The sequence below is a fragment of the Varanus komodoensis genome, unplaced genomic scaffold (assembly GCF_004798865.1).
Source record: "Varanus komodoensis strain SLA01 unplaced genomic scaffold, ASM479886v1 scaffold35, whole genome shotgun sequence".
Lineage (NCBI taxonomy): Eukaryota > Metazoa > Chordata > Lepidosauria > Squamata > Varanidae > Varanus > Varanus komodoensis.
The window spans coordinates 1,399,623-1,426,365 of record NW_025335856.1 but is presented as its reverse complement, the minus strand read 5'-3'; the positions used below and the strand labels follow the sequence as shown (position 1 = coordinate 1,426,365).

Sequence of the window (26,743 nt, the reverse complement as noted above, 5' to 3'; positions counted from 1 at the left end):
CTCTTACCAGTGCCTCTTGCCAGTGGTTGTGATGGGAAGTTTAATCATTTCAAAATGATTTTTCTGTGTGCTGGATTCTTGTTTGTTAAACTCTACACCAGGGTCTTGGACCTTCCCTTTGATTGACAGTAGTACAAGAGGGCTGCTACTGAGATGCTACTGGTATTTCGATCCATTCAGCTTGGTTTCTTTTCCCATAATCTGACCTTATGCTAAGCCGGTGTCAAGCAGGATTACCATCTAGTGTGGTACAGTGACAATTGTCTTCTTCCTCGTGTGGGGCCCATGCTAAGAGCCAGTGTAGCTTCAGTGGAGAGGTCATAGCCAGGCTGGGTCTTGTGCAGTAGGGCTGCAAAAGACATCCGGGGCCCTGGAGAGCAACTGCACTGGACTGGATGGAGTCGTCACCTGCCAGTGCAAAGCAGGTTCTTGCAGGGCTTTTCCTACCCATCTCCTACTTACGGCATTGGGTTCTATAACAGGTATGGGCAACTTCAGAGGGTCGGGCAGCTGCATTAGCTGCCCTGGCACCGTGAGAAGGTATACCCTTCCCTGGCCCCATCACTAGTAATGGCCACCAGTACAGTTAGAGGTGATGGGGGCACTGAGATCTCAACAATTCTGCCGGGAAACATGGCGCAAGGGGAGCAGATTCCCAACAGAAATTGTCTCCACATAATCCATGGCTTGGAGGATTTTTTGTGGGGTACCATTCTGCGGAAAGACAGCACTTCTGTTCAGAAGCAAAGCATGCTGGTTGTGTGTGCATGTTTTCTCCAAGTAGAATTATGCTCCCTTTTTGGCAGGCTGTTGGGATCCTCCTGCTGCTGGGATTTCAGGGTTGGTAGTAGCAGGTTCTAGCTGAGAGCTGAACAAATGGCCACATGCGGGCCATGATTTGCCCACTGCTGTTCTACAGGGGAATTAAGGAAGAGAGCCTGTTCTTGGAGAGGTAAAGCATGGATAAACAGCATGTTCCTCTATGAATAGCACAGTGCTGCAGGAGGGCTCTGTGTGGAAAAAAGGACTGTATATTGCCAGTTCTGTGCATAAATACATTGCATTCCTTCAGTGGAGGTCGCATGGGTGATGGTAGCTGGCTACCTCTGGTAGGAAGAACAAAACACAAGGGAAGAAATGATGGGTGGTATTCGAACTGGTCCTATTGAGCAGATGGTGGAAATAATTATAAGCAAAAGAAATGAGGCAGGGGCAGGCCAGGGACCAGAAGGAGAAGCTAGAGCAACATCTTCCAGTTGCTCAGAGCAAACAGGGTTGCAGTTTGAGACCCAGTGCAGGCTTGAGCCCTTTCAGGAAATTGTGATTGGCATGTATATGCAACTTAAAAATCAAGTGTGCAGTCTTCCATACATGATATTACATGCATTTTTAATATGTTTTCTTCTATAGCAAATAAAACTCCATGGAGGGGGAATAATGTTTTGTGAGAAGTGTGACTGTCAGTGGATTCCTTGAGGGTTTTGAGGGTTTTTTTTGGATTGACTGAGGCTTGCTTTGGACTTGTTTGTGCCATTTCAATCCCGTGGTAATAAGTCTGGAAATGAGTGCTGGTTTAGCACTCTGTTAGTTTTTGGTGTTGGCTTACTTTGGATTCTTCAATTTTATTAGACTTGTATTACTATTAACACTTATGCTATTAAATTTAGCACGTGGATGCAGTTGCTTTTGGATACAGCAATAAATTACACAACCCCCCCACTCATTATTATAGAGGAAGTTTTGCTCCAGGGTGTGTGTGCGGAGGTTCCGGAGCATTCAGTGGAACTAATTTCCAAGTAAACATAATCAGGATTTGTACAGAGAATATACTGAATACATTTGCTCTTAAGGGCTTGGATTTTTTCTTCTTGTGTAAGTCAGTGCAACATTTTTCAGTTTAAATAATGGCATGTATAATGAGCTGAACTTGTTTGCACATAAATGCTAATTTTTGCTGTGAATAAAAATGCCATAGTAAATACACTATAGGAGAAGGCAGCGGAGCTACATTGCTAATCATGATGCATATTATCAGCCGTGTCAGACAAGACAACAGGTGTAAATGTATTTCCATTTTATGGGCTTCAGGCAAATTAGCTATGCAGCCAATCTAGTGTCTAGTGTGGGGATACTCAGTATACAAGCATAACACTGTCTGGGAAACCCAAAGGATAATTGAAACATGACGAGCAATCGCACTTTCCACTCTGATTATAAATATTAAAAATTCACATATTCCTGAAAGGGTAGATTTACATAATGGAGAACTTGTAACACCACAAAGCTGACAGACCCCTAACTGTTGATAGCTCCTGTTGTAGTGGCGGGACTGCAATGCCTCTAGGAGTGTGAGGCACATGCTATCCTTGTTATAGCACTGTGACTCCCAGTGGGCTACTTGTGGCAAGTCATCCCTCCCCCAGCTGTGCGGTCTTGCCCAGCCCAGCATTCTCTGGAGGTGCTGGAATGGACTGCAGCTCCCAGAGTCCCCGAGAATTTCAGTCCCACACATCTGGAAAGTGCCAGGTAGTGCAAAGGCTGGCCTAGAAGCATTTTGTCATGTCAATCAGTGTCTTCATACCCTGCTTCATGTTTCTGGTGTTTGGAAAAGATGTCAAGTCTGGAGCATTCAATAGTACATGACTGGTGGGTGCTTGGTTTGTTGGATCACAGTTTGTACAGGCCATCTCTAAAAGTTTGGAAAGTTTTCCCTATGTTTAACAGAAGTTCCCTTCCTGCTTCTTTCACTGCCAACATTGCCGTTTTATCTGGGTGCCCAAGAGTATTATAGTGTAGCATTTGGTTTTGCAAATGCCAAAAGGTAGTTAGCAAAGTACAGATAGCTCCTTAAAGCTGTTTGCCATCATATGGCAAAGAAATGGCAGCCGGATTCTCCTCAATTTACATTTAAAACATCAACAAGGAGGTGGGGGGAAGCAGGGTAGAATGGCCTGCTTGGGGCAGAGTCTTTGTCTAGGGAAGGAACGCAGCCTGCTTTTGCTGGTTTTGCTGGGAGAGGCTGGGTGGGTGGGGAGCAGCAGATCTTCATCCCTAGGATGCCCAGGATCTAGGAACCAGTTTTGCTGGACAGAATCCCCCAGCTCAGTTGCCTTGAAATGCTACTTTGCAGCACTATAAATGGTGAGGAGGTGAGAGGCATATAATTAATATAAGGATTTACTCTGGGAGACAATAGCTGAGAATGCTTTTATCAGACCTGTATTTTTTCTTAAAGTTCACTTAGTAAAATTCAAGAGCAAACCTGTGCCTTGAGTGTTACGTTGCTTTTTGTGGCTGTCTTGAAGAAGTTTAGACTGTCTTTAGTCTGGGATTTATTCTGTCATGCACACTTCCCTTTTGTTGGCTCAATGTGCCATTTTAATAGCTAACAAGAAAGGGAAATTCCCAGATTGATCTGCTTCATTTTGATGTGCCAGGTTGCTCTTTCCAATGTGCACGCTGTCTTGATTTGACTGGCTGGAGCCCAGCTGTTGTAGGTGAACTTGATATGCTGGCTCAAGTCAACATACATTAATGTGCTTAAAAGGTGGAAAGTAGAGAGACTCTGCCTTTCATAGAGATGCCAGTACATGGATAACAGTGAAAGCACCGTTAAGTCTGTTGTTCTTGTGTCTTCTATGCCTGTGTACAGGGGCATAGAAACGCTTGAAGTTATTCATTATGTACAATGCAGCTGTCCTCTGTGACGATGGTAAGCAACTAATTTTGCAGGAGGAACACTTTGAAAAAGGAATAGAAGAGACAAGAAACACACTCCCCACCACTGCTTGTGGTTTACATACCACAAGCAAATACTTTGTTCTTCATTGTGGCCTCTGTGCATCACACATATGGGTACTGTGCCTGCACAGTGCCTGTGGCTGGAAGATTGTCAGCTAACGGTTTTTGGCGGGAAGCTCCGCTCCCCCTCCCCCCTGTGGCCTATAAAGAGTGGAGCGTCCGCCATTTTGTTCAGTCTTTGCGACCGCCGTTCGCTGTGCCTCGTGCCACTTTCGACTTTCGCTTCGACTGTCACCTTGCTCTCAATTGTCCTTCTTTTCCCAGTTTTCTTCTCCTTGCTCCCAGTTTATTGTTCCACGTAGTTTTTTCTCATGTTATTTCTTCTTTTGATCTATCTATCTAATACACACACACACACACACACACACTCTTACCCTCTGCACTGTCTCTCTCTTCTTCTTCTGCGATGGTGCAGCGAGCGGCTTTCTGCAGATGCGCGGACTGCAGGTCAAAAATGGCACCAACTGACCCGCATGACCTATGCCTCCTCTGCCTGGGAGAGGGGCATAGGATGGATAAATGCGCGCATTGCCTGGCCTTCTCCAAGCAGGCGAGGAAGAACCGCGAAAACCGCCTCCGGAGACTCCTTTGGGATCAGGCCCTAATGCAATCAGACCCGCTTATTGCCATCCCAAAACCTGGCTCCGCTTCTGTGGCCCCACCCTCACGGCCTTCGGATGAAGGTGCGTCTGCTTCGGTGGCTCCCTCTGCTTTACCTAAAAAGAAGCACGAAAAGCAGAAGCATGCCAAATCCGAGAAGTCGGCAGTCCATAAAAAGGCCAGGAAGGAGAAAGTCTCCAAGCCTCCCAAAAAACCCAGGAATTCGGACTGTCCGGACCGTCCCCGACATCAGGACTCGGAACCGATGGGCCCCTCAGTACCGGTGGTGCTTACGGTACCGACTCCGCCCGAACCAGTCCTCCAGGAGGCTTTGCGGGTTACCCCTCAAGGGTCTCCCTGCCATGCGGTTGACCTCCTGCCTGCGCCCCTTCCAACTCTACGGGGTTCAATATCCAACAGGGAAATCCAAGACTCCCCTCCTAGGGCGAGGTCACCGACACCCATGCCCGCGGTCACTATGGAAGCGGACGTTGGACTGTCCCCACCGGGGAGCCGGAGGAGCCGCTCTGTAGAGCAGCGTCCGGAGAGCTGGCGTCGACCCTTCTACCATACTTGGGGTGATCCACTCTCCGTAGGGTACTACTCTGCTCCCAGGGCACGATCCTCTCCTCCATCCTGTGATCAACCGCACTCATCGGATCTGAGGCGGGCGTCACCTCGATCCCCACGGGATGGAAGCAGCCACTCCCTTCTCCCCGGCGGAGTCGTCATCTTCGGCCCCACCCTGCTACGGTGCCGATTCGGCCGACTCGGAGGCCGACTCAACCTCCCCGGACGTCGCTGTGACATCCCAGGGTCCTGCGTCACCTGATGAGTCCCAAGTCTCCTTCGCGGAGCTGATGTCTGGACTTGTCCAGTCCCTTGACATCGACGCTGCCCAGCACCCGGGACCGATGACGGACAAGTTCTACGATGTCGTCCATGGGGAGCAGTCGACATCTATCGTCCTGCCGCTCGTAACCACCTTGCGGCAGGCGATGACGCAGCCCTGGGACCTGCCATCACATCCTCAACCGACGTCCAGGAGATATGAGTCGATGTACAGGATTCGGGAGGAGGACATCCCCTTCCTCCTCCGACATCCCAAACCGAACTCTGCGGTCGTCGAATCCTCGCAGGGCAGAGAGGCGAGAGGGCACACGGCACCGAGGGACAAGGAGGGCTGAAAAATAGACTCCCTGGCTAGGCGAGTCTACACTGCTTCAGGCCTGGGGCTCCACATATCAAATTACGAGGCGACGTTGGCAAGGTATCAATACTTCATTATGCAGCGCCTGCACAACGTCGCCTCCACCCTCCCAGACCACCAGGGTGACCTCGCGAAGGTCCTGATTAAGGAAGCCATGCAGGTCGCAGTGCAGCAGTTATCCATGGTGAGGCACCACATGGATACTGACTCACAGGCCTTGGTCGGTGCCGTTTCTCTCAGAAGGCATGCATGGCTTCGGAATTGCAATTTTCCGGAAGAAACCAAGTGCCGGATAGAGGAAATGCCTTTCGATGGATCCGGACTTTTCCATTCTCGCACCGACCATAAGCTCAAGAAGCTGCATAAATCAAGGATGACGGCACGCAGGATGGAGATACAGTCCCACGCCAGACATAAGTGGTCCTGGAATCGTCCATCCTACAGGCAATCATATCAACCGAGGCAGCAGCCGCAACACCACCAGCAACAGCAACAGCAGCGCCGCCGTCTGCAGCCCCAGCAACGCTTCCAACAAGGCTGCCGTCGTTTCGACGATCGGAGGCAATTAGACTGGTGATGCCCACATGGAGCCTTTCTGTAGTTCTACAGGCCCTTATGAAGGACCCCTTTGAACCTTTGGTGACGGTGGATCTCCGATTGGTCTCTTGGAAGACGGCGTTTCTTGTAGCTGTCACTTCAGCCTGGAGGGCCAGTAAACTTTGCGCTCTTCTCATAGACCCTCCTTATTTAAACTTTCACAGGGAGAAGGTCGTTTTATGCCTCGATCCGTCTTTCTTGCCTAAAGTGTCTACACCTTTCCATACGGGACAAGACATTGTGCTGCCTGCCTTTTTTCCGTCACCGTCGACTCCATTGGAAAGATCTTTGCATTCACTCGATGTTCGGCATTGCTTAGCCTTCTGCCGATCGCAAACGGAGTCTGTTCGACGATCCAATAAACTATTCATCAAATATTCTGCTAGGGATCAGGGCGATCCAGTCACTCCTCAGAGACTTTCTAGGTGGATAGTCCACACTATAGTCTTATGCTATCAATTAGCTAAGCTCGAACTGCCTTCAGTTCCTCAAGGCCATTCTGCTAGAGCTGTTGCAGCCTTGTCTGCATTCGCATCTGGGGTTCCGATTGATGACGTCTGCCGAGCCGCTTCTTGGGCAAACCCTTGCACCTTTGCCAGGCACTACCGTCTCGATGTTCAAGCTCGACGGGATTGCTCCTTCGGTAGAGCTGTTCTCTCCTTCGTTCTTCAATGAGGACACCTTCCCTCCTCCTTTATGGTAAGCTTGTTAATCTACCCATATGTGTGATGCACAGAGGCCACGACGAAGAAAAGCAGGTTGCTTACCTGTAACTGATGTTCTTCGAGTGGCCATCTGTGCGGTCACACAACGCACCTGCCGGCCCCGCTCGGTGTCGGTGAGTGGATGCATCTATCACTCGGTGTCAGTGAGTGGATGCATCTTTCAGTACTGACCATGCCTTTTTTTCATGGTACAGACTTCAAAAAAAAAAAAAAAACCGCAAAGTTTTTTTCCATAAAGTGGCGTACATTCGGTCGCAAAGACTGAACAAAATGGTGGATGCTCCGCTCTTTATAGGCCACAGGGGGGAGGGAGAGCGGAGCTTCCCACCAAAAACTGTTAGCTGACAATCTTCTGGCCACAGGCCCTGCGCAGGCGCAGTACCCCTATGTGTGACTGCACAGATGGCCACTCGAAGAACATCAGTTACAGGTAAGCAACCTGCTTTTCCTTCTGCAACTGTTTTTACATCTCTGGTTTTACAACCCAGGGTCAGAGCAGCAACCCCCTTTACACCAGATTTGGCCCATACAATTCTAGTTGATGACCCTTGTTCCTATTGAACAAATTGGGTTTTTTCCAGACTGCGAACTCCAGGTATATGCAAAGAATGGTTTTATTCCCATTTCATGTCATAATCTTGAGAACAGGTTGATGCATAGCCACTCTGACCTGCTTGTCTCCTGTCAACCAACCTTCCCCCCTTCAGTTTTAAATGCACAATCTCAATCCAACCACAAACACGTGGATCATGTGGCCACAGTGAAACATTTGATTAGCCTCTGTTTGTCCCATCCTGGCCAGTTTTGATAGCAACCAAGGCAAGGGGTTAGTTACCATTTAGGGTTGGCCAAATACTAGCATGGCCTTCATGAGAGCAGTGAACACAAGAACATAGAAAATTCATGCTGGATCAGACCAGAGATCTGTCTCATCCAGCACTCTGTGAACGGTCGCAAATCAGCTGCCCGCTGGATCTCTCAGGCAGGATGGGTGCAAGGCCTCCTCCTGCCCAAGCTCCTCGGCAGCTGGTGCATGCAGGCATGCCACCACTGGTGAAGGAGGTAGCCCATTGCCAGCAAGGCCAGTAGCCACTGATAGCCTCCTCCCTCATGCATCTACCCAATCCCCTTTTAAGGCCATCCAATTGCAAACAAAAGAGAGCAGCCAGTGGCCTACTTGGCTAGGGAGCCAGTCCCATGAAGCAGGGCCTGTCAGCAGGACCGTGGACAGTGCTCGGTCACGAAACAATTTCCTCAGGATTACTGAGCCAAGAAGACTATCGCAGGCCCCTCAGAGAGGAGAGGATCACTTAACAAAACCACATTCTGGCCTGGAACCTCTTTTTCCTTTGGCACGGTGTGATTTCAAGGGGGGGTTTGTGGGCATTTGTTCCAAATACAGTGGTACCTTGGCTCACAAACTTAATCCATTCCACGACTCTGCTCGCGACCTAAATTGGTCTTGAGCCAAGTCAAATTTCCTCATAAGGTCCAATGTAAATAAGGTTAATCTGTTCTGTAACCATTTTTTTAAATCACACAAATTTGAAGCAAAGTTACAAAGAACAACAAAGTTCACGGCCATCTCCCCCCAGCACAAGTGCAGCCATCCCCCCCCCCCCCCCCCCCACCCTGATCACGGCCATCTCCCCATCCCCCCAGCACGACTGCAATTGCGCCCGTCTGACCTGCATGAGCGCAATCACAGCCATCTCCCCCCCAGCACGATTGCAGCCATCTCCCCCACCCCCAGTGCAACCGCGATTGCGCTCATGCAGGGAAGATGGGCGTGATCACGATCGTGGAGTTCACGACCTGGTGCAAAATTTTTCTGAAATTTCTGTTTGCGGCCTGGTCTGGTCGTGAACTGAGGCGTTCGTGATCCAAGGTACCACTGTACATGTAATAATCGTGGAGGCAGTGGGGGAAGTGCTGTGAGGGGGATCAAAGTAAAGCAGTTGCCCTGCATGTGAGGAGACAAAGGAAAGGCTCACTTGGGCCCCATCACTGACCAGAGAAAAAGGATTGCTGAACGTTTTTACACACACACACCCTTCCTTTTAGCAAGGGTGCCAGCAAGACGAAAAACATCCCCTTGCTCTTCCTTTCCTAAGCTTCTGAGCACGAATGAGATGGAGCAGGACACAAACACATGAATTGAACATTTGGGTAGTGAGCCACTCTGGTGGTCAGGGTGCTAGTTCATGTCTGACCAAGGATGATGGGGGAGCACTTTTCATGTGCCATAGTTTGTCATCTGTTCACCCCGGATGCATTTGTGCTTCTCTGGTTGCGTGTAAGGTGATGCCAAGTCCCCTGGGTCAGTTCCTGGCCTGGAGTCAGGATAGACACATCTGTCAAGTTCAGTTCTGTGCAGTTTCTCATTGAGCACTGTATTCATTCTGCCTCATTTCCAAATCAGTTTGCAAATTTGTTATTCTTTTAAGTCTGCACGAAAATTCACGTGTAGTTTGCATGTACATTTGTCTGCAGGTTTCTAAATGTATTCTTCTTCTTTCCTTTCTTTTTTGCCCCAAGCAACTGCCCCTTACAAAAGATGTTTCTGTGTGTTCTCTTCCCTATTGCATACATTTTATTTATATTCTTATTTGTGAATTGCATCACATAATTTGGGAAAGTGTACAAATTGCTGTATCAGTGCATGCTAGTTTGTGCCTAAGTTCAGAAAGTACAAATTTGCTAAGTTTGCATTAAACTGGGAAAGCAGTTCGTGCCTGCCTGCTTTGTTATCGTTAGGATCACAGCATTTTGTCAGAGGATGTAACATGTATTTATTTGTTTGTTTATTTGAACTCTACTTTTTCCTTACAAACAACTCAAAGTAGTTGGCATCATTCTCTTTCTCCTGCTCTCCACCTTATCCCACTAGAACAACCCTGTGAGGTGAGTTGAGCTGAAAGTCTGTAACTGGCCCAAAGTCACCCAGGTGGCTCCATGGCAGTGCAGGAATTAGAACCAGTTCACCTGAGTCCAAGCCCCATGTTCTTACCCACCTCACCACACTGGCTCTCAATGATTCTTGAAGGGGCAGCTGAATATGAAGCTGGCACTTGCAAGGATATTTAAATTATCTTTACTTGGTTTCTTTTCACTCCCGGCTCCCATGTAATTAGGCAGAATGAGCTGCATGTTAATAACACAATGGTTAATTTTTTATCACAGTAAAAATTGTAACATTTAAATGAATGAAAATTCATGAATGAAAATTCAGATGAATAAAACTGTGCACATACAAGCAAGTACAAAAGCTGCGCATAAAATAGAGAAATTAATGTTAATGTCTCTATTGATTTCTGTAGAACTAGATAGCCTGCTGTTTAATTATGTCGCAGCAGCACTTAGGCAATAGCCTTGATAAGATTATTTAATGGGTTGAACAGCAGGGCAGAACAATAAAACAGATTTTTCATTTGTCTTATTATGGCCAGCTAATCTTTGGTTAAGACTGCACAAAATTCTCCTTGGGCCTTAGGCCTTCAAATGTGTTCTGCAGTCCTGTTCTTGCTAAATTTATGCCCCTTACTTTATTCCAGATTTGCTTTTAGTTTTTCCCCTGGGGGTGCAAAGTTTAATGGATATGGCACTTTGAAGACTCTTCTAATGCATTTCTCAAGCCCTGCCAACAATGGGATATTAGCTTAGACTGTGTCATGGGATCTCTCACTAGCCCTTCAGGGAGATATACCATCCCTGAAACAGGAAAAATTACAACGATTCACTAAAAGTCCAGATGTAACATTACCATACCTATTATTAATTAAACACTTAAAATATGGTTGACCTGAGGTAGCCATGACATGATATTTCTTATTGATGCAGAGAATTTCTGAACAGAACATCTGGGGAATCTCGCTTGCTTGAATCAAGGCTTTGTTGAAGTATCCCTCCTCCCAAAATGTTCATTCCTCTCTTCCTCTGAATGGGGATGCAGACTGCAGCACCATGGTGCTTGTGGTATCTCGACCTGCCATGTGAAGTGTGCACCAGACGGGGGCTTATTAATCTGTATGTCTGCTGGGGATTTGCCGGGGGGGGTGGAGGGGTCCAGACTGCTACCTCCTGAAGTAGAGCACTTCCTAATACATGTGCTTCCATCGTCCAATGGGGCAATACAGCAGGTGGGGAACAGGTCCATTTGAGGAGGTAAGCTGGAGCCTTCTTCACCAACAAAGGCACAAATGCTGCTTTGGGAGCAGGGCCCATGTTCCCCAGTCATTGATTTATTCAGAGATCAGGCTGTGGAACATTGGGGGAAATCATTTTAAAGTGAGTTACTCACTTTTCTTCATCAGAACCTCAAACTGGCTCAGCACCGACTAATTTTTACCGAGAAACTCTATGGTGGAAATTGCATCCTCCTCCTCCTCATTATTATTACTATTATTATTGGATGCAAACAAACAAGGTCACTCTAAGGGATCAGGAAAAATGAGAAGTGATTCTGCTGATCCCTGCTTTTAAGTATTAGCAGTAGATGAAGCCTGCTTTCTGGATATTGCTGCACCTTTCTGTTTTATACTTTGCAGCATTCTTCTTTGGAGCCCTTCTTCCTGTCCCCTCTCACCTTCTTCAAGCTACATGAGCTGTAAGGAAGAACATCATGGAATGCTACTGCAGGATCCAAGGACATTTTGGATTGCCTTTGGACCCTACAGAGCCTAGAATCTGCTTTTTAAAAAAGGGACCCGTGGAGAAAAATGACTGAAATGCAGACCCACCCATCCTGGAGTTACATTGTCATATCTCATGAATCAAAAACTTGTCGGCCTTCTCTGACATCTCCCTACCCCTTCTTCCTCTTTTTATTTGCTCCAAACTGAGACACCTTGAGTATGACAAAGCTGCCGCCGCCTCATCCATATCTAGGTTTCTCCAAAAGGTTAGGTGAATCCAGCATGCATGAGGTGTCTGCCTGGTATTTAAAAACTGTAAAGAGGCCAAATCATAATGATTTTTCCAGCACAATCTGTTATACTTCCCTCCTCCCTCCCTGTTCTTAACAGCGTCCTATGCCAGGACGTGTTCTATCCCTCTGAAGGCTGCATTGTGCTTTTAAATAAACTTTTAATACTTGGCATAATTTTAAGGCAAGCTAACTAGGGAGTTATTGTTATCATAGTCCCTGCCTCCATGCCAGTGCAGAGAAGATGAGCTAATTGTTAGGGCTTTCTCATGAGGAGCAGAGAGTCAAGTCAGCACCCGGGAGATGGTAAAATAAATTCTACAGTGTAGAGCTGTATTTTTGTGAACTTCTTGACCTGAACCTGTCAGTAGATCTGGGTATCGGGAACTAGAATTTGGAACCTTGTAGCTTGTAACTAGAGGAGTCACTCATAGAGGCCCAGGCATAGGGATTTGGGGCTGCAACGTCCGTCCTTACATTTGCCAGGGTTGTTTGAAGCTGCTGGATTGGTTAAACCTAGCTTGCATACTCAGAACTTGGCTTTGTGTTCTTGCCCGATCAACAGGGCTGCCCCTTCTTTGGTGCTGAATTTCCGGCTGCAGCTCAAGCCCTTACTCATGCTTAGACCCCAGCAAGTGACCTCAGAGGTCTGGAATGAGGGTTAGCACACATTAAGCTAGGTGCACTTTGGACTGTAGCCACAACCTGGCCTGGCCCTGTGAGTGTGGCTCTGAGGGCCACCACCCTGTATACTTAACTCCAGGGATTAGGTGAAGGAGTGCACCTGATCTCACAGCTGACTCATCAGAGCATGCTTGCAGTGTGACTAGTGACTTAATAACTGTAGGACAGCAGCAGTGGGGTTGGTCCTGTTAATTGGCAGCACCCTCACTGTGCTTCGGCTGTGCGCCGCGTTAGGAGCGGTTGCTGCTACAGCAGCAGCTCCTTTTCAAGAAGAGAACTTCAGACTTCCTGGGAGTGCAAGAGAAGTGGCCTTCCCATGATCCTGCAACTACTTGAGGCAAGCTTCTGAGTGCCAGCTCCTTTTGTAACTAGTTTTTGTTTGAGCATGTAATATCATGCGCTATGGTAACTACGGATGTTTCGAGCTAGGTGACTCAGTTCTTGCAAAATCTTTAATCTTCCTTCTACACAGGTGGTTCTTGGTTTGCCAGCTGTGGATTTTTTCATTGTCTCCAATGACTGGGGTGTGTGGAAGAAATTGATAAGGGGGCAGTATTTTATTTCTCCCAGCCTCTTCAGCAGTAGTATAAAATGCAGCTTACCAAAAGCATGCAGTGGCTTATAGTTCATGTAAACGGCAAGCTGCAAAATGAGAGGCACAGAGACCGGTGATCCCAAAGTGTTAGAAAGTCTGCTTTCTTGCCACAATTAGCTGTATTACTGGTATTAGGCCTCCTGAATGGCACTGACCAGCTCCCAGTTGCCAACATAAAGGTAAGAGAAATGTGTATGCAGTGAGTCTGTCCCTAGCCTGTCTAGTTTTCCAAACTGGCCATCTAGTAAAATGAGTTGCTGACAAGAACTTTATCAGTAAGCCACCAACATACCTTTGGCTAGAAACAGAAGTAGTGAATTTGGGAACTTGCATATAGCACACTTCGGGGGCAGCAAGACCACAACAACAAAGACATAATATGCTTATTTATTTTATGTAAGCATATTATACCACTCAACAACAAACCATCATTAAAAGCTCTGGGGGATTATTTCTGATATTTAAGTATAATCTTACTGTTTATTATGATGATTATTTCTGCTGTTTCATATTGCCTTGCAATGCTGGATGGATGGGTCAGAAATCAAAAACGGTGAGCATTGAAAGAAGCTTTGTACTCTTCTGAGCTTGCTTTTTTCATGTGTTGTGTTAGAAATGTGGAATTTTTAAGGCACTAAACAAGAGAAAGCATGTCTCAACTTGTCCGTCCCATACTTGCTGTGAGAGGAAAGCATAGTAAGCAATAGATTCCTTTATTTGGTTATTACCTCCACCTTTTGTTGAGGTGGCTTTGTGCCTATAGTGATTGTTTCCATGCAAATGCTTCCTGCTTTATTTAATTAAAGCTATCAAAGGCCTGGAGCACATTGCTGTGGTGGTGGAGGAGGAGGAGAACTATTAACGGCATTTATAGTCTGACCACTTCATGGAAATGTGGCTGTCCTTGTCAGCCCAGAGGGGTTAAGACCACAAAGGTTGACAGGTGCTGCAAGATGCTATAATTTTTCATTGTAGACCCGAGCAGAGAGGGAGGGAGGGAGCCCTTCTGGGTATTTCTATCAATCAACAAAGCTATATGGTTTTAGAATTTACTGAAGCTATAGGTTTGCAATTTTGTCACCACATGCCATGAAAAGAGGCAGCCTCTCTGAAGTTCTCTACACTGTATTTTCTCCACAATTTGAATGTAAATTAAAAACACATTTGTGTACAGCGAGTATACAGTGTGGCGTCTGCTTAAAAGACTTCTTAGGATTTTCTGGGAATGTATAATCCCGCTAGGGTGTAGGTATGTGTGCAGTCAGACAGAAGGGGGTCAACTGCTCTTACACAGAGCAGACTCTAGGCTGCATTTCTGTATCTGATAGCTGTATTATAGTCCTCTTGTGGAAGTGAAGACTCTGACATTGGTTGGCTGAGGTGATGGATGTTCTCTTTTACCTACTTTTAGGAAACAGCTGTCAATATTCACATCCCTGTTCAGCTGCTGTGAGGGGAAAGGGGAATTGTCAGTTGGGATGAAATAGAAACCCCAGGAAGCTTTATGAACAGAGCAGGTTTGGGGGCAAACTGTGGGCTAGGAAGAGGTCCCTGGAGGTAGTGAAGCTGGCAGTTCAGAAGTGAAGTAGGTGAAGGAAGGATGCAGAATAGCCACTGTACTGAGAAACAACAACCTAAGGAAAGTGGAAGAGAATTGAGGGGAAAGGGCCCAGGAAACAGGAAATTAAGCCAAGTTCACATTTTATTGCATTTCTTTCCTGCCTGTCTTCCATGGACATCAAAGGAGGATATGTTAAAGGCAGTCTCCTGTCTCAGCACTCACCAAACCAAGGCTTGGTTTCGTTTGAATACAATTATGGCTCATATACATTTGCACCTACCCTTGGACTCTGGATTCAAAATAAACTCCACACCTACTTGCAGTTGAATGCTATATATTGGATCACAATCTGCTGGGAAGTTCCCCTTTGTAAGCCGCATTAATTTCTTCTTAATTAATTTTATTTGTCATCTGGTTAATCTTTGCAAGTCATTCTGGGAAACTGTTTTCATTGAAGAGCAAGGCAGAAATGCTATAAGTACATTAAGTTTTTGCGGGTCTGCCATTAATATGCAACCTGTCTTGAAGAATTTTGGAGAACTGGGATGTATGTTTCTAATCCTGATGTACCATACATAATATGTAATAGAATATATGATATTCTACTAATATAGCATATGATGCTTATCCTATCTTGTCTTCGCAGCTTGTAAACTGGTTTTCTGAAATTGCACAGAGTAGGAAGAAACCTCAAGCCCAGTGGAGCCATGAGGAGCAGAACAGCTATTTGTCCCATGCTCCCTAGACTTGCTAGATTTCCTGGCTCCTGTCCCCACCAGCCATTTTATTTTTTATTTTATTTAGAAAACTTCTATGCCGCCCCATTCGCCAAAGCCTCGGGGCGGCTCACAACAATAAATAACATAATAACAATATAAAAACAATATAGTTGGAGAGGTCCTGGCCAGAGATGTAAAATCAATAAATAATATTAACAATTAAAATTACGTTTAAATAAAAAGGTCTTCACCTGGCACCAAAAAACAAATAATGACGGCACCAGGCGGCCCTCTCTGGGGAGCACATTCCGTAGATTGGGCGCCACCGCAGAGAAAGCCCTCCTCCGAGTACTTACCCTCCTTATATCCTTCACGGAGGATTCCCGGAGAAGGCCTCTCCCACTGATCTCAAGGGGCGGGTGGGCACATATGGACGTAAGCGCTCCTTTAGGTAACCAGGACCCAAGCCATTAAGGGCTTTATAGGTGATAACCAACACCTTGAATTGGGCCTGGACTTCATTGGGGAGCCAGTGAAGCTGATGAAGGACTGGAGTGATGTGAACATAACACCCAGTCCCCGTCAGCAGCCTGGCAGCTCTATTTTGAACCAATTGAAGTATCCGGACCATCTTCAAGGGCAGCCCCACGTAGACCGCGTTGCAGAAGTCAAGTCGGGAAGTCACCAATGCGTGTGTCACTGTTGCCAGGCAGTCGTTCTCCAGGTAGGGACGCAGCTGATGGATCAGCCGAAACTGAAAGAAAGTGCTCCTCGCCACCGCTTTCACCTGAGCTTCCAGTGAAAGCTCTGGGTCAAGAAGCACTCCCAAGCTGCAGACCTTGTCCCTAAGAGGGAGTGCAACCCCATTCAGAACTAGGTCAAGGTCCCCTTCTCTGAAGCCCTATCTGCCTACCAACAGGACCTCCGTCTTGTCTGGATTGAGCTTCAGTTTATTGGCCCTCATCCAGCCCATTACCTCAGCCAGGTACCGGTTCAGTACAGCCACTGCCTCACCTGGATTGGTAGAAAACGAGAGGTAGAGCTGGGTATCATCAGCGTACTGATGATTCTGCAGCCCACACCTCCTAATGACCTCTCCCAGTGGTTTCATGTAGATGTTGAATAGCAAGGGGGACAAAAAGGACCCCTGCGGTACTCCATGGCATAGCTGCCATGGCGCAGAGCCATAGTCCCCCAGCACCACCTTCTGGAATTGGCCATTGAGATAGGAGCGGAACCACTGCAAAGGAGTGCCTCCAACTCCCAATCCTGCTAGCCTATCCAGAAGGGTACCATGGTCGATGGTATCGAAAGCCGCTGAGAGGTCCAGGAGAACCAACAGGGACGCACTCCCCCTGTCTTTCTCCCTGCACCAAGGCAGATTCAGTACTGTACCCGGGTCTGAAGCTGGACTGAAATGGGTCCGGATAATCAGTTTCATCCAAGAGTGCTTGGAGTTGCCCGCCACTGCCCACTCCAACACCTTGCCCAAAAATGGGATGTTGGCCACTGGTCTATAATTAGTGGCTGTCTCTGGATCCAGTGACACTTTCTTTGGGACCGGTCGGACTACCGCCTCCTTTAAAGGGGCAGGTACCCAACCCTCCCTCAGAGAAGCATTAACCACTTCCAAGATCCAGGCCCCAATCCCGTGCTTGGCGTTGTTTATTAACCAAGATGGGCAAGGGTCCAATAGGCAAGTGGTGGGACGTACTCGTCCAAGCACCTTGTCCACATCATCAGGCTGCAGTAACTGAAACTCATCCATCAATTTCGGACCAGACAGCGACATTCGTATCTCCCCAGAAGCCTCTGGGTCACTAGTGGAGTCCAGCTCGTGACGAGCCATGTTGCCTACAACCCCCTGCTCTGTCCTTACTTCTCTCCCCCCCGCCCCCCATCCACTTTGCTTATTTATTTATTTGCACTGATTTTAGTTTAGCTCCCTGGCTTCATCTCAGCCTCTACAGCACAGAAGAATTCAGAGCTAGAGGAGCTGTTGTATCAGGTCCAGATACTGCTCAGTACCAAGTTCTACACCACTGTAAGGTACAGCTACCACATCCCTGACAAACAGCTTCTCTTTAAACACTTTGGGATGGGCTTTTCTAGAAGGAAGCTTATGGAGGTTTAACGGGTACTGTGTGAACCATGCCAGTGTCCATGGTTCTAGGATTTCGAAGCCAGGCCAAGACCTTATATCCTTCACCTTATTAGGAAGAGCATCAGAGATAATTGCATTGAAGCGTTTCTGTAAATAAAGGCGGCTTTTGCTGTGAGAAGAGGACTGTTTGCCTTCCTTGAGTAACTTTGCTTCCCCAGGCCCATCTGCCATGAATAGGTTAGCACCTGTATTTGTAACAGTGCTGGAGAACTTCCAAGGCAAAAGGTACTGTCTTTTGTTCCTGCTTGGGGAAAGGAACAGATGCATGGCTCACCCAGGCAACTTTGGAGGCCCACAGAGCATCCCCTGACCTGTTGGTTCAAGGAACCAATATGACTACAGAGGAAGGAAGTGTAAACTGTCTTTTGCTTATTTATATTCTGCATATTTTGTCATAGTATTCTATAAACTGTGTATCATCTTTGACACCGGTACTTTTGTTTCTTCCTAACTATCCTTGAATCTGAAGAGAGCTGGACCAAGCCCCTAGGGATTGATGCATAATTCCAGTGCAAAAGAACCCACCTCCTCTTGACAGAAGCTATTCTTCTCTGTGATCTCTGAGCATGACATGTTTGGGGCTCTGCACCTGTATGGAACTTGTGGTCGGGGAAACTTCTCTAGCTAAGCATTCAGTTGAGCAAAGCCCTTCCCTTCCTGTTCCAGGTTACCTGGGAGGGGCTCCCACCATTCCTTCAGTTCCTTTCATGCCTAGCTCAGGAAATGTTTCTCTCTTCCCACCTGAGCATTTAGCATTCTCTCGTCTTTTTTCTCTTTCCCTTCCCTACATACCCTCCCTCAACAGCCTCTCCTCACTCTTTATCTTTAAAAAAATCTACAGAAATATAATTTCCTACCCTCTTCCTATATCCATCCCTTGGTGTCCCTTACCAAGTTGCCCCTTGCCTCTCCTTTCCCACCTTCCCCATCTGCTGCAATGGCATCTTTGGTGGCATTCCGGAGCTGTGTCCTCTGCAACAGCAGCCTCCCTCCTTTGGATGACCACTCCCTCTGCCTCCTTTGCCTGGGCGAAAGACATGCAGTGCAGGCTTCTGTGCACTCCCAGGCCTTCACTAAACAGACGAGGAGACACTAGGCTGAAGGCCTGAATGCTGAAGGTCAGAAGAAGGCCATCCAGGTCTCCTGGACCAGACCCCTAAGGACCGAAACATACCTCCAGTACAGAAGGACCCACCACCTATTAACACAAGCTGTTCCATTGCTTAACTGCTCAAACTGTTAACAAGTGTCTCCCAGATTTTAGCAAAAATCCACTTTCCTGCCATCAGAAGCAATGAAGAACACATCTGCTCCAACTTCTGTATGCCATCCGTTCAGATATCTGGAGGCCAGTATCCTGTCTCTCGTTAAGCTTCTCTTCTCCATGCTAAATGTACTAATACAATAATGAATGCTTTCCTAATTTTATAACTTGCATGTTCATTGAAGCTTCAATGCAGTCAGCTAATTTTTAAAATAAGATTTTATAATGTGCCATTAACTAAAATGTATAGAACAAGGACAATGCAGCTTGAAATAAGACTGTAACTCCTCTCGTATGAACTTGGGTTTACAGCCCTTTGAGTTTTAATGGGACTTGTGTCTGGGTTTATGCTGCAAAATACTGACTTGGAGAATGATGCCTTTTGGCATTAGATGCATTAAATTTACTGTGTTCTTCTTGTTCTCTGATATCCAGGAATTCCAGGGAATGAGATGTGAATGAAATCTCAAGTGAATGAGCCAGTGTGTGCATGAAAAAATATCAGTTGCAATTTGATGATTCCTGTTTGTTGTTGTGTATGTGTTTTTAAACAATGCATTTTCCTAGAGATATTGGCTTGAGCTGTCAGCTGACATAAACTCATTTAGCTTCTGTGTTCTAGAGGGAAAACTAAAGATAATTTTAGGTTGCACTGTCAAAGATGCAATATATCTACATTACCATTGCGTAGATAAGACCTACCAGACACCATCTGTTGGCTTCCTAAGCTGTGATAACAGAAAAGTAGGTGTCACTTTATCTTCCTTTTGACTGTAGTTGTTTGGTCTTCCATATAAGTTTGATTGATCATTTTACCTTCCGACAAGGCAAGATTAGGAACCTCACTTCCTCCTTTATAATATAGACACCATCAGACATTCTGCCCACATGAACAGCTAGGGCTGAAATTTAATGGATATATTCTTCAGTGCATTGTATGACTTATTAGTCAGCTAGAGGCAGAATCCTATGCAGGTTTAGACAGGAAAAGTCTTGCAACTTCCTGCATTTCCTGGCCAATGTAGCCTGGGGATTACTGGGAATTGTAGGACTTACTCCTGTTTAAAGATGTATAAGCTTGTAATAAAATGAATAAATTTGCATATGCAAGAACAACTCTGAAATAAAAAAAAAAGCTTGGTTTTTAGAGGATGCATGCATGGTTCCATGGTAGGGACAGTTTTAGAGAAAGCATTCTCACCAGTGTTTTCACTAAATGTAGCGGGGAAAGCTAATGCATGTTTTTGAAAAGGGAATCTGTTTGCTCATTAATAGAGGGCAGCTTCTCAGTAAAGAAGAACAATTGATGAAACTGATTTATCAGCTAAATCAGTCTTCCTCAACCTGGTGCTCTCCAACTCTGTTGGGCTCACTTCGCCAAGAATGGTGGGAGATGCCATCCACACAGTTGGAGGTCACCAGCTCGTGGAAGTCTGGTCTGTATGCTCCAGTCTTACTGGAGACTGTGCAAAAGCCCTTCCCTTGTGAGGGAGTTGCATAAAGTTTTATTATAGTGCCCTCCTCTGTGCATTGCTCAGCTGTGTCCAAACTAGGCGAACCATTGCTGACACCTTCCTGGTACCACCAACACTGACTGTTGTTTTTGGAATATGATTGGGAGACATAGCACATGGAAAGCCTGCAGGTGTAGCCCAGCCTGCGGGTGCCCATGTGCAGCGCATGGACAGTGGGAGAGAGGAATCCCCTTTCTGCACATGATGCCCCTTCACATGTATGTAGAGGATTGCTGAGGCCTAGGCATGTGCTACTGCATTTTTCCCACTTTTATCCCTTCTTAATCAAATGATCTTTGTTTTCTCTCCATTGTCAAAGTGTAGGGTTAAGTTCCTTAGGTCTGTTTGCTAATGTGCCTTGTGATCAAAGTGGTAAAAATGCATAATGGAGACCTTCATCAGCCACCATTCATCCAGCCAGTGGGTTCTGCCCTATGGTGGTAGTGTTGGGGGGGGGGGTGATTCAGGGTGCAGCATGAGAAGGGGAGGGACTGGCTGCTTGGAAATGACCCTTGCTTGTGACAGTTCCTCAGCTAGCACTCTCAGTGATGCAGCTAAACCTGTCCGGTTGAGTTACTGCTGAGTCAGACAACAAAGCAGCAGGTTGGAAGAAACTCGGGTTTCACGGTGGTTTTTGCAATACATGGCAAGGCCTCACTTGCAAAAGTGTGTGCTGGGAAGTTCAAACTAGTAATTATGGAATCAAGGCCAAGACTGAGGGAAAAGATTCCTCCACAAGGAATCCGTGTACTTTCTATGAGAGGGATATTTTTTAATGTTCAGAGGTGAACCATGTGTTTACAGTGAAGTATATAAAGTAAGGCAGCTCTAACATGTTCACAAGGATAACTTCCACTGTTTTATGATGGTACTGCCTTCTGATGGTACTTAGTTCCTGTCCCCTCGTGTTGCTCCCCTATTTCTGCAAGTTCATTACAGCAAAATTTTACAAGAATGCTAAAGGAAATACCCACTGTAGTAACAAGCCCAGTATTCTACCTCCTGAGTATCTCCAGCATGCTATCTGTCCTTTTTTCCTTTTATGAAGTGCATGTTTCTAGTCCTTGTGACTGCACAGAAATTTGCTTTTTATTAACATTATATACTGTCTTGATTGCTAAAAATGGAGAAGTCCACCTGGCGCCGTCACTATATGATTTTCAGTGCCAGGTCAAGACCTTTTTATTCAACCAATATTTTAATGTTAACATATTTTAATTATTATTATAATTATTTTATCTAACTTATTTTGATAATTAATTTTTATATATCAGTCATGGGATATTTATTATTATTTGAGATATGCACTCTGTATTTATAGATTTTATTGTAAGCTGTCCAAGGACAAAGGTGATGGATGGCCTAGAAATATCCTAGATAGATAGATAGATAGATAGATAGATAGATAGATAGAACTTTACATGAATAAAATTAAGAATCTTTAAATAGTTAATTATTAAAACAGCTCCATAATTTAAAGGGCTTTAAAAATGGCTTTCCACAGCCAGGAAAGTGAGGGCCAATCATAGTTCCTGGGGGAACGTGCTGTGCAGTGGCAGAGTAGCACAAGAGAAAACCCTTTCATACATACTTGGGGGTCATGGTGCCCCCTACCTGCCTCCTCTGCAGCTCTTAATACCTAGGCATGCTCGTAGTTAATGGGTGCTTTTGAAGATAGCTTGGTCCTATGACATTTAGGGCCTTAAAGGTTAAAGTCCTGAATGACTTAGGAGCTGACACTTTGAATTGAACCCAGAAACAAATCTGCAGTCAGTACACATCTTTCTGGTCCCTTGTAATATAGAGCAATGCTATACACTGGTTAGCAGGCTGGCTACTATTGGGCACCAGCTGAAGCCTCCCACTGCTCTTCAAGGGTAGACCCACAGAGAGTATAGAACAGTAAGCTAAATGTGATGTAGTCAAAGCACAAATAGTTGTTGCCAAGTGAGGCTGACTCAGGAAGGGTTGCAGCTGGTTTGTACAATAAATGATGGTGTGTACAGTCTGTGTGTACAGACACATCCATGCTATTGGATAAACAGATTATATGGATGTACCCCTTGCACACATTCACATTCCAGGGATTTTCTCAATCCATGCACAGACATTCTGTCCCCCAGAAAAGTCTTCTTCATATCTAATCTATCTCAAGAGTGGGCCTAAAGTGGTTCTCCAGTTGTTTTGGATTTCAACTTCCACAAGCCCCTGCCAGCATGGCCAGTGATCAAGAGTGCTGGAATCTGGAGTCGAAAACACCTGGAGATCTACTTTCTGCCCAGTCCCGTCTGTAGTGCCTTCCTTCTCAGGGTCATGCCAACACTTCCAACTGAATGCACCTTGTTGGAAAGACAGGACCACACAACTTGCCCAGCTATATCTAGAGAGGAAGTGCTCAGCTGTTTGTGTATCATCCAGGAACTGCTCTGTGTTGGATAAGCGAGGTGACAAGAGTGGCTGAGGGTGCATTTTTTCCTTATGCACCAGCATGTGCATCTCTTCAGCAGCCAAGTCCCAATAAGTTGGCCTTCTGTATTCAACTTCAAATGTTCCCCAATATTTTTGTGTTTCATTTATTTTTATTTTGAATTTGAACAAGGCAAAACCATAAGAAGAAAAATAATCAGAAAAAAAGTCTTGAATAAATCGAAATGAATCATTCACAACAGGTGTGTATGAAATATGTACCTGTAAGTATATATGTTTATAAGGAAATACAGCTGTCAATAAAAACAGTTATTCATAAGCTTCAAGAAAGGCGATCATATATGTATCCACTCACATCTAACTACCACCCATTCAAATGCTGAAAACATAGTTCGGTCAATCTATTATGTTACAGGAGGTGGACATTTATGCTTCCAGTGTTGAAGAACGACTACTTTAGCTGTGAAAAGGGCACAGAAAATCCATTTAGGTTGACTTTGCTTCTGCAACAGTAAATAATAAAGAGCATTCAAATACTAATTTATCTGTTTTAAGACCTAAAAATAGGCAACTATTGGACACTACCAAAACTTATGGGTTAGAGAAGCTTTAGCAATATTACATCTCTATCAATTAGCCTACTTAGACAAAGCCTTACTGAAAAGTCATTAGATTTCATTATAATGCACCCTGCATTGAAGACGTCCAAAGAGCTGCAGCTGATGCAGAACGCTTCAGTCTGTCTGATGGTGGATTTTGCAAGGCAGGAAGGAATCCAACTGGTTTTGTATGCGCCGCACAAATTGCTGTTGAGATTCTGGACCCAATTTATAGTGGTGATTCTTGCCTTTAAAGCCTTTTACCGTCTGATCCGCGCACAATATACAGGGTCCTTCTCACTATTCTGAACTCATCCATCTTCTCAGGTTCCCACCAGTAGCCCAGCCTGAATAACATATCTTTGTGAGGTTAACTTGTCAACAGTAAGGAGCAAAAACTTTCTCAAGTTCTTGCTCTGTTTTTATTTTGTTTTGTTTTGCCATCTTCTCTTCTAAGAAGGTCAATGGGTTTCTTCCTTCATGGGTTCTCAGTGCCTTTGTAAAGTCCATCTATTTTGAAACACACTTGGAAGAGATGGAAGGAGGGATGTGTCCTTATGGCTGCTGGGTTTAATGTTTAACAGGGCTAGTGCTTTATTTGTTTTATGGTGTGGGATTGATTATTATTAAATGCTTTAATCGATGTGGAGAGCTGCCTTGTGCAATAGTAAAAAGGTGATTTAAATACATCATTTAAATCTAGGGCCACTTCCGTAGCTGGGCCTCTTGCATCATCACAGTCTTCCTCTAGGGAAACCCCACCCCTCCCCACAACTTCCCAGGGGCTGTGTGGAGCTAAGCCACTGAGGAAGGAAGCTGTTGCACCTCTGAACCCCAGGGATGTCAGATTGCCTAAGAGACTTAAACTCTGTGATACGCACAATATAACATTAGCTTTTTTTGTTGTTCGTTTGGAAATAAAATGGCACCTTGGGGCCTGCAATTAAAATATATCTAAGATCATAATGTGTGTGTGGGGGGGGGTTCTTCTTCTTATTTAGTTCCACAAACCCTCTTCTTTTAGATTTGATAAGTAAGGTTGATTCTGGGGGGTGGTTTTGTTCCCTTCAAATCTGGTCGCTGACTGAAGAATGACAAAACCAAAGTGATGTAGTTAATGCTATCGCATGAAATACAAAACCAAGTGATTACATTTCCTAAGAACTGATGGGGTAAAACAAAGAGATTGTTGTCTTAGCATTAAATCTTCCTTCTGGATAAGTAACTGTATTTTTCTTCCTCTACATTGTACTAGAATACTGGGGCTAATAAACTAGGGCTGCTGTTTGGAATAAGTTTTTGGAATGGAACGCTATGTGGAGGCAGGGAGAAAGCCCGGAATTGTATTTAAAGATACAGCAACACTTGATAAGCCTTGTAAGCAAGTCTCAGTATGAGAGTGACTATTTCAGGCCACTTTCTCACTGAGTGGGTAAATTGAAATTTTAAATTTCTCACCAAGGTGGTACTGCCAAGCCAGCGGGTATTTCACATGATAGAATGATCCTCCATACAAAAAACATATGTCCTCTAGTGTGTCTGGGGGCAGGGAGCTAAGCAACTCTTCTCCCTGACAGCAGGGTGATTATTTTGTGAGTTAGTTGGAGCTCAGATTTTATCATTTTGTGATCCTCTGCCTGCCCTCAGTAGTGGTACATCTCAGGCACACAGTTTACCAGCGAGAACTAGTGTTTTCGCTAGCTCTGTATTTTAACACCAAAGACATTTTAAGCCTCTGGCTCCTATTGGCTGAGCTGTTCTGACATCACAGACAGACTGAGCCACAGTCAGAAGCTTTGAGAATGGGAACTCAGAGGCAGAATTGCTGGAGGAAGGGAGCAGCATAGGAGGCAGGCTGACGTGTATTTATGGGGGAAAGACGTGTATTTATAAGAGGAAGGGCAGGAGAGGCAGCTGGAAAAGTGGGAGCAGGGAGCTTAGGAGCAGAAATGGGAGTGCTACACAGGGACAAGGGGAAGAAAAAGACCGGAACTTGGGATTCAGTGTCTGGAGGAGGGGGAGGGTGCTGATCAACTATAATTACCTCTGCAGGCTTTTGGTAATGACACAGAGTGACCCAAGTCTGCAGAAGGTATATTACTCAATCTCTGCAGACTGTAGATCTTTTTATATAATAATGTAGTATAAGAACTGGAGAGCAATCTGGCCAGATCACACCCACAGGTTATGTAGTCCTGCATCTATATCAGCCAATGGCATCTTTCCAAGAAGGTGGTGTGACCGGGGGGGGGGGGGGCACTGCTCTTCCCCACCCTCACCCTTCCACACAAGGACAACTTGTAAGCGGTGGTATACTGGTTCTGCAGGTGAGGAAAGGCAGAAGACGAGCCACCCTTACGCATTTTAGTCTTTTTTTATTTTACTAGTTCACCAGTCTCTGTGTTTCTACTTTGGTTACTTGTGGCGCATTAATAGTATGGAGGAAAGGGCAAAGTGCACTTTTCTAACTCGCCAAAAGAGAAGTGAATCTGAGTGGGACAGTCATCTGAGTGGAATGGTGCAGCTTGCTGTGCTGCAATCAGCAGAAGGTTGGACTCAAAGGCCTTCCGACCCTTTCCAACTCTGCTAGTCTATGATTATGTGAAATGTGGACGAAGCGCTGAGTTATGCAAGATGTAGGGGGCAAACAAGGAACTTACCTGGGCAGAGGTTTTTCCTTAGCACACTCTGCATCCTCCCCCGTATAGGAGGGTGCAGGGCATGTGAGGATCTGGGTGGTTTCACTGAAAATGAGTGTTTCTCAGCTGAGGAAGCCCATGTACCAGGAAGCTATCGACCTAGCTCTCTTTTCTAAGTAGTGCCTCGTTCATGGCAGCTGTGCCTTGATAGAGGGACAGTGCCTTGGTTGGGGAAAGCCCACCTGCAGCCTAACCAGGTTCCTGGCTGAAGTGTCTGCTGGAGGAACTCTAGCTGGTGCATTGGGTGGGGCTTGGAGGATGCTAAGAACTTTATGTGGGGAGGGGGTCATCTAGCTCACACAAGATTCTCTTGCCCAGAAGTACTCAGATGTTGCTTTTTGGGTCATGTAATTTGGAATACCGATGCAGCTCTTGGAACATGTGTTGTATATTACACTTAGAGCTCTGCTGCAGTGCTCATTCATTGCACACTTGGTTCAGTAACAAGTGGTTGTATGTTTTTTAAATCCATAGATGGCTTCTTCCCAGAAAGTTGTAGGAAATACTGTCACAGAATTTCCATTGCAAGCCAGCTTTGCTTGATATTCCATCAAAGAAAGTGAGCCAAATTTTCAAACTAAGGAAATGAACAAAATATCCTAGCCGTTTGTACAGGGAAGTGACTCTTATCTAAGTAATCCGGCAGGAATATTTTCCGGC

At 45.7% G+C, this 26,743-nt stretch overlaps 1 protein-coding gene across 1 annotated transcript in view; it reads left to right on the top strand.

Annotated features, from left to right (window-relative positions):
- Nucleotides 1-26,743, top strand: part of SHB (SH2 domain containing adaptor protein B) — a 145,223-nt gene that overhangs the window by 61,213 nt on the left and 57,267 nt on the right.